The following is a 6620-nucleotide window of genomic DNA, read 5'->3' as shown; positions in this document are numbered from 1 at the left end:
TTTCCTTCCGTGAAACCGGTCCCTGGGGCCAAAAAGGTTGGGGACCGCTGCCTTAGATCACAATGAATAATAGTTTGAAGTATAGGGGACGTCTGGCTAATATACTACTAGAGAATTTGAGAAGGGAGATCGGCCGGTAACTAGCACAACTATTGGGATTGTTACCCGGCTTAAGAAGCAGGGAGACATGGGCCGAAAGAGTGTCTTGTGGTAAGATGGCTCCTTGTATAACCATTGTTTTCTATCTTAAAGTGGACCTATTACTGGGAGGGCTCCGATCGCTGAACACATTTTAGGGAATGCTATTTTCCTGGGAGTAAATCTGATTTTTTTTGGTGTCTGTAGTCTCAGTCATATCAGAAACAAGCATGCAGGTATCTGTGTGACAAGTTGTGCTGCAATTAGCTAAATACCTTAGCTGCATCCGCATTCTGGGTCAGTGATTCAGAAAGTGTTAAAGGCTTGTTTTGTGTTCTGAGGATCAGAACACAAAACAAGGCAAGATGTGTATTATAAAATCAGGACAGCAAAGGCAGCTTAAATCTTATAGTTTGAGGCTATATTAAATAAAACTGCATCAATCTGATATACTGATGTCACCCTACTGAAAAATTGTTCTATGTTCTATCATAGAAGAGTCAATCTGTTGTATGTCCACTGATGGACTTGAGAAAATGGTTGTAATATCAAAAGACGCCACTAGGTGGCACACGGGATCTATGTAAAGGTATTCATACCTGGAGACTGTTAGAACATCAATGCCTGGCTTTGTCCTAATTGGACCCAATTCTAATTAGATGACAATAGTCTTCTCTTTTGTGATCCTCTATTAGCATAATGTGTATTCCAAACAATAATTGTTAATTAAAATAAACTGTTAATTGAAAATTGTTTTTGTTGTACTGCATATTAATTAAAGCTGACATCAGCAGAGAAGCCGATTTTATTTACAAGTTATATACACTATGAAGTTTAAAACTTATCTGAGCCATTGTAATACCATTGTGTGTAATTGGTAACTATCTGCAAGTTGAGCATCCAATACTTCAACATCTGAACCTTGCTTCTTCATCAGACCTGCCATGGCTTTGGCTAAAACAGCAATGTAATCACAATCCACACACAACGGGCTATGTTTATCAACGATCTCCCCAGCCAAATTCTCTGAAAATTCACCGGTGGTGAATTTCATTGCAGGTAGTCCCCGGGTTACATATGAGATAGGGACTGTAGGTTTGTTCTTAAGTTGTATTTCTATGTAAGTCGGAACAGGTACGATATTTTAATAAATGCAATTATGACAGATGTTTGTCTCAACATATTATTAGACAGCGTGGTTTTAGTTACTGTATAAAATCCTCACTGTGAGCTAATCACAAACAAAGCTTTATGGAGCGTAGACATTCATTAACTTCTGGAGCAAGCTGTGCTTTGATATGCAAAAAGAAACAACGGCAGAGTTTGTCTTGGTCATTAAAGAGTTACAAGAGCTTGCAGAACAGCAAAAGATTTCTTCTTCAAGTAGTGCAAACAGCCCCTCAGTCCTGCACACAAACAAGCGGGGAATCTCCGTTCGTATCTAGGAGTTGTCTGTATGTCGGATGTCCATAACTCGAGGACAACCTGTATTGTATTTTTCTCCAGGTCTCCTATTAAAACAATGACTCGTTCTGCCACCTAGTGGCCAACCACCAAAAATGCACAGCTGTCACAGTGGGAAATAGTAAGGAAACAAATTTTGTTAGCGAACTGAAGAGGGAATAATTTATAAATATAGCCCAATAATCTTTAAATGAAAAAGTTTTTTTCATTGTAATAAAACCTTAACATACTTCACACAGTATGAGATGAAATTATGATGTCCATTTAATAGATCTGTTGCTCCAGCTGAGGATGTTGCAAAGAAATGAGGTATGAGCAGAAGCCAATTAACTTAACTGCATGTTTTTGGAATGTGGGAGGAAACCTACGCAAACACAGGGAGAACCTGCAAACTCCATGCAGATAGTGTCCTGGCCAAGAATGATGGGACCCAGTTCTGCAAAGGCCGGAGTGCTAACCACTGAGCCACCGTGTATATCAGTGCCAAAGACTCTAGTGTGGGTTTGAACCAAATACAAAAAATAAAAAATGGCAGCTACTCAAATCCTATTAAAGCCAGCAAAGGAAAGACGCCCATGTGACCGAGAATTTAGAGATCTCCAGGTGAGAAAAATATTTCGATTTGAGGAAGGTTTATGGCCAACCGTGTTCCACATGATGCAAAGTACTAATCATGTATTACCTCTTTCTTCAGAGGTGTCGGGGTCCTTGCATAGCAGAAGGCTGACTTTTATGGTTAGTTTATAATGTAAACTAAGGAAGTTGTAGTTTATTGACTATACTCTGCCCGACTGCCAGAATAAAAAGAAAAGCCTTGATACATAACCCTGACTTGTGACAATCAGCCTTCTGTTCAGCCCACACTTGCTTTATCATGAATAAAGAAACCACTTTCTCTGCTAAAGATAAATAAATATACAGTGGGAAATGAAAGCCGTCACTTCTTACCAACACCTTTTATGAAAGGGCATCCAGGAACAGAAGCCTGACTGACCCTGAAAAATAATCGTGTTTGGTTTATATGAGAGGTCTGAGAGGCCATGAGAACTAGGGAATTATTGTATGGTGGAAATTTGTCTGATAAATTATTATTATTATTATTATTATTATTAATAATAATAATAAACAGGATTTATATAGCACCAACATATTATACAGAGCTGTACATTAAACAGATGACAGACGAATACAGACAGTGATACAGGAGGAGAGGACCCTGCCCCGAGGAGCTTACAATCTAGGAGGTGGGAGAAGTAACACAATAGGATGGGAGATATGTAGTGGTGGGAAGTAGTGATGGTTTCAAGTCTCCTTCTCTCTCTTAAACCCTCACTACTTCCCACCATTCCATATCCCCCCTCCTATTGTGTGTTACTTCCCCACCTCTTAGATTGTAAGCTCTTCGGGGCAGGGTCCTCTCCTCCTGTGTCACTGTCTGTATCTGTCTGCCATCTACAACCCCTATTTAATGTACAGCTCTGCGTAATATGTTGGCGCTATATAAATCCTGTTTACTAATAATAATAGTAATAATAATAAAATTTCTTCCCACTGGCCAGCAATGTAAAAGACATTGAATTATAGAAGGGGATCCCTGAAGACCTGAAAGTTATTTTAGGGTTCCCCCATGTTTAAAAGGTCCGGAAAGGCTGATCTAGCATGGGTACATATCTTCTACGATATTTACCTGCAGTCCTGCTGACACATTTTTAGCTCTTACTGTAAGATCACACTGTGAAGTATGTATGTAAATTTTTACATGACACAAAAATCAGAGCCGGACTTCCAATAAAACATTCTGTTAGACTTTTATGTGCAACAGCTGCGCACCACGTTGTCATGTGACTGCGAGATGCCACAGAGATGACGGGCCAGCCGTTTATCTGTAAATTATCACCAGACCTTAGTGGAACCATTGCACCAATATCATTTCAAGAGAAGGCTTGAACATAATACTATTGTGAAATGATGGCTGCCATGTTTTGCTTTCACCGCTAGAAGGTCAATGATAGAATGTAGGAGAGAATTCCTGGAATAACATGAAACGATGACTGGGAACAATTAGGTGCAATTTTGAGCCATAAAATGCTGTTTGCATGTAACTGGATGAATAGAAAATAGCGCACACGGGGAAACATAGACTTCTAGAGGGACTTTCATTCCCCTAAATTCATGAGTGGGGGAGGGAAGCATACCTGATGCAAATTATATTGGGAACTAATAATCTCTAAATGTATTCGCTTTGCATGCTGCCGCAGTCAGTTTACAAATTGTGAAAGCAATATGGAACTTTTGGACTTATACTATAATATTGCTGAGTTAACACTGCTGAAGTATTATTTCTAATTATTGCATATTATTATTATTATTATTATTATTATTATTAATAATAATAAAACAGGATTTATATAGCGCCAACATATTATGCAGCACTGTACAATATATAGGGGTTGCAAATGACGGACAGATACAGACAGTGATATAGGAGGAGAGGACCCTGCCCCGAAGAGCTTACAGTCTAGGAGGTGGGGGAAGTATCACACAATAGGATGGGGTATATGTAGTGGTGGGTAAGTAGTGAGGGTTTAAGAGACAGAAGAAGATGGGTAGACAAGTTTGAAAAAATTGGTTTTAAGGGGCAAGTAGGAGCAAACCGAATAGGACGAGGAAGACCATTCCAGAGAATCGTATTGTAAAATACATTGCATTAACGCTTATTGAGCTTTAATAGAGGATTTCAAAAGATGACCAATCCCTTGGTGCATGAAGTTGCCATTGTGAATAAATAACAATGCAATGTGTTGCAACACAATGTAACATAACATCATGAATGGACAGTTTTGTTGTTAAGATTTTTTTAGACAATGTGTTACCAGGTGTTGTGGACTACAATGAATGTGTGTTGGTAAGTACATGGTGGCTCAGAGGTTAGCACTCTGGTCCTTGCAGCGCTAAAGTTGTGGACACACGTGCAATAATTACCGTTGTAAACAAACGACCAATGACTGTTCGTCCGATAATCATTAACAAAAAAAAAGTGCAGGCGAACGAGAATTGTCGCTGTAAACGAACCACCGTCCCGGCAGCTCTGATTGCGCAAGGATTATTCGCAATCTATTGTGTGTACGGTCATTCAGTGATCATGGATGTTTCTGCAGTACACTTTCTCCTTTACATGTCACTTCCTGCATCGTTCACACGATCGTATCTAGCAAGTGTACAATATTGTTGGATTATATTTGAACGATCATATTGTTACAGCATGTACAGAATTGTGCACAATAGGATTGTTCAAATATAATTGTGCATAATCGTTAGTCGTTAGTTTTCCAATAACAATTATTGCATGTGTGTACCTAGCTTTAGTCTCAGGTTTGATTCTCAGCCAGGGCTCTATCTGCATCTAGTTTGCAGGTTCTCCCTATGCTTGTGTGGGTTTCCTCCGGGTACTCCGGTTTCCTCCCACTTTCCAAAAATATACAGTTAGGTTAATTGGCTTCCCCCAAAAATTGACCTTAGATTGTGGTAATGACATATGACTATGGTAGGGACATTAGATTGTGAGGGACAGATAGTGACATGACTATGGACTTCGTAAAGTGCTGCCTAATATGTTGGCGCTATATAAATACTGTGTAATAATAATAATATTAATAATAAAGTGTAATTCAAAATAGATGGCACCACAGCAGATCAGTGTGAATAATCTGTATACAGCTGTACAACCAGGTACATCTGGCAGAATATTTCTGGTATATTATCAATGCATATTTTCTTTACAATTTGTGCATGACAGATATAATTTAAACTATAATGTAAACTGGACAGGTATGTAGGGGTGTTAAGTGATAGCATGAGTAAATTAAACATGCCCCCCGCCTATGCTGCTCCCATGAGATGTGACCTCTGTCGTTTACTTATGTCTTCACACCTCTCCAAATGGATAAAATGTTTTGTCATTGCCTCTTTTATCTGCTTCCAAGATGAGAAATGCAGCCCTGCCCAATAACAAATTGTTTTCTTTTGCACAATAAAAATGACAGCTAACATCCACCAGGAAATACATTTATGAAAAGCCGCAAGTGTAACCTTGTATTCTCTATCTGCTGGGCTGCAAGGAAGCTCCTGGATAATGAAGATGAAATGATGATCCTCAAATCTAGACACTTTGGGGCTGATTTATTAAAGCTCTCCAAGGCTGCAGAGGAAAAACATTCAAGAGTCAAGCTGGGTGATTCAGCAAACCTGGGATGTATCTGGTCCACAATTCAACATTTAATAGCAAATGACTTTGAGGAAAATAATTCCAGGTTTACTGGCTTCACTGTTGAAAGTGCATCCTCTCTAGCATTGGGGATCTTTAATAAATCAGGCCCTTTGGGATGGCTGTTACAAAGGTCTCATGAAACCTATTACTGTGAGAGTCAGCTAACCCATGTAGCAGTCAAGTGAGGTCATTTTGGACTTCATGGAAACCCCAGGAATCCCCCTACACATTTATCCAAAAAAGGCTGGACGCTTTTTTTTCCCCTTGGGTCAAGGACTCCAAGAAAACCGGTTGCTGCCCTCCTGAACGAATGCCTGGAATGTCATTCTATCAGAGTTAAGGTTTTCCTCCCGGGACTTAATGGTGGCAAAAGTTTGATGGTAATGGCTTTGGTAGACCCAGGGAGTCCTAGACCATCATGCCCCAGATGTGTCACTTTACCATCTGGTACCTTGTGCAGCACAATGGCTGTTTCATATATGGTAGACCCATTAATGTGTGTCTAGAGCAAATGATTGTGAGCATGGCTATACTGCTTGGTAGAGGGGCTGGTATAGGAGGGAAGTCATAATGATAGTGGGCAGGAGCAGTGTAAGTGTTGAAAAGTCATTGGTGGGAGCCATGATGGTTGTGGGGGGAACAGCCCTATGCTGTGATAGCAATACAATTACTGCCCCTAGTAGGCTCAATTACTTTGTTGATCGGAGTGCCCATATACATCTTTAGTTAGCACGCCCTCTACCTCCGTGGT

This window comes from Pyxicephalus adspersus, chromosome 2, assembly GCF_032062135.1.
Source record: "Pyxicephalus adspersus chromosome 2, UCB_Pads_2.0, whole genome shotgun sequence".
Lineage (NCBI taxonomy): Eukaryota > Metazoa > Chordata > Amphibia > Anura > Pyxicephalidae > Pyxicephalus > Pyxicephalus adspersus.
This window is presented reverse-complemented; position numbering follows the sequence as displayed.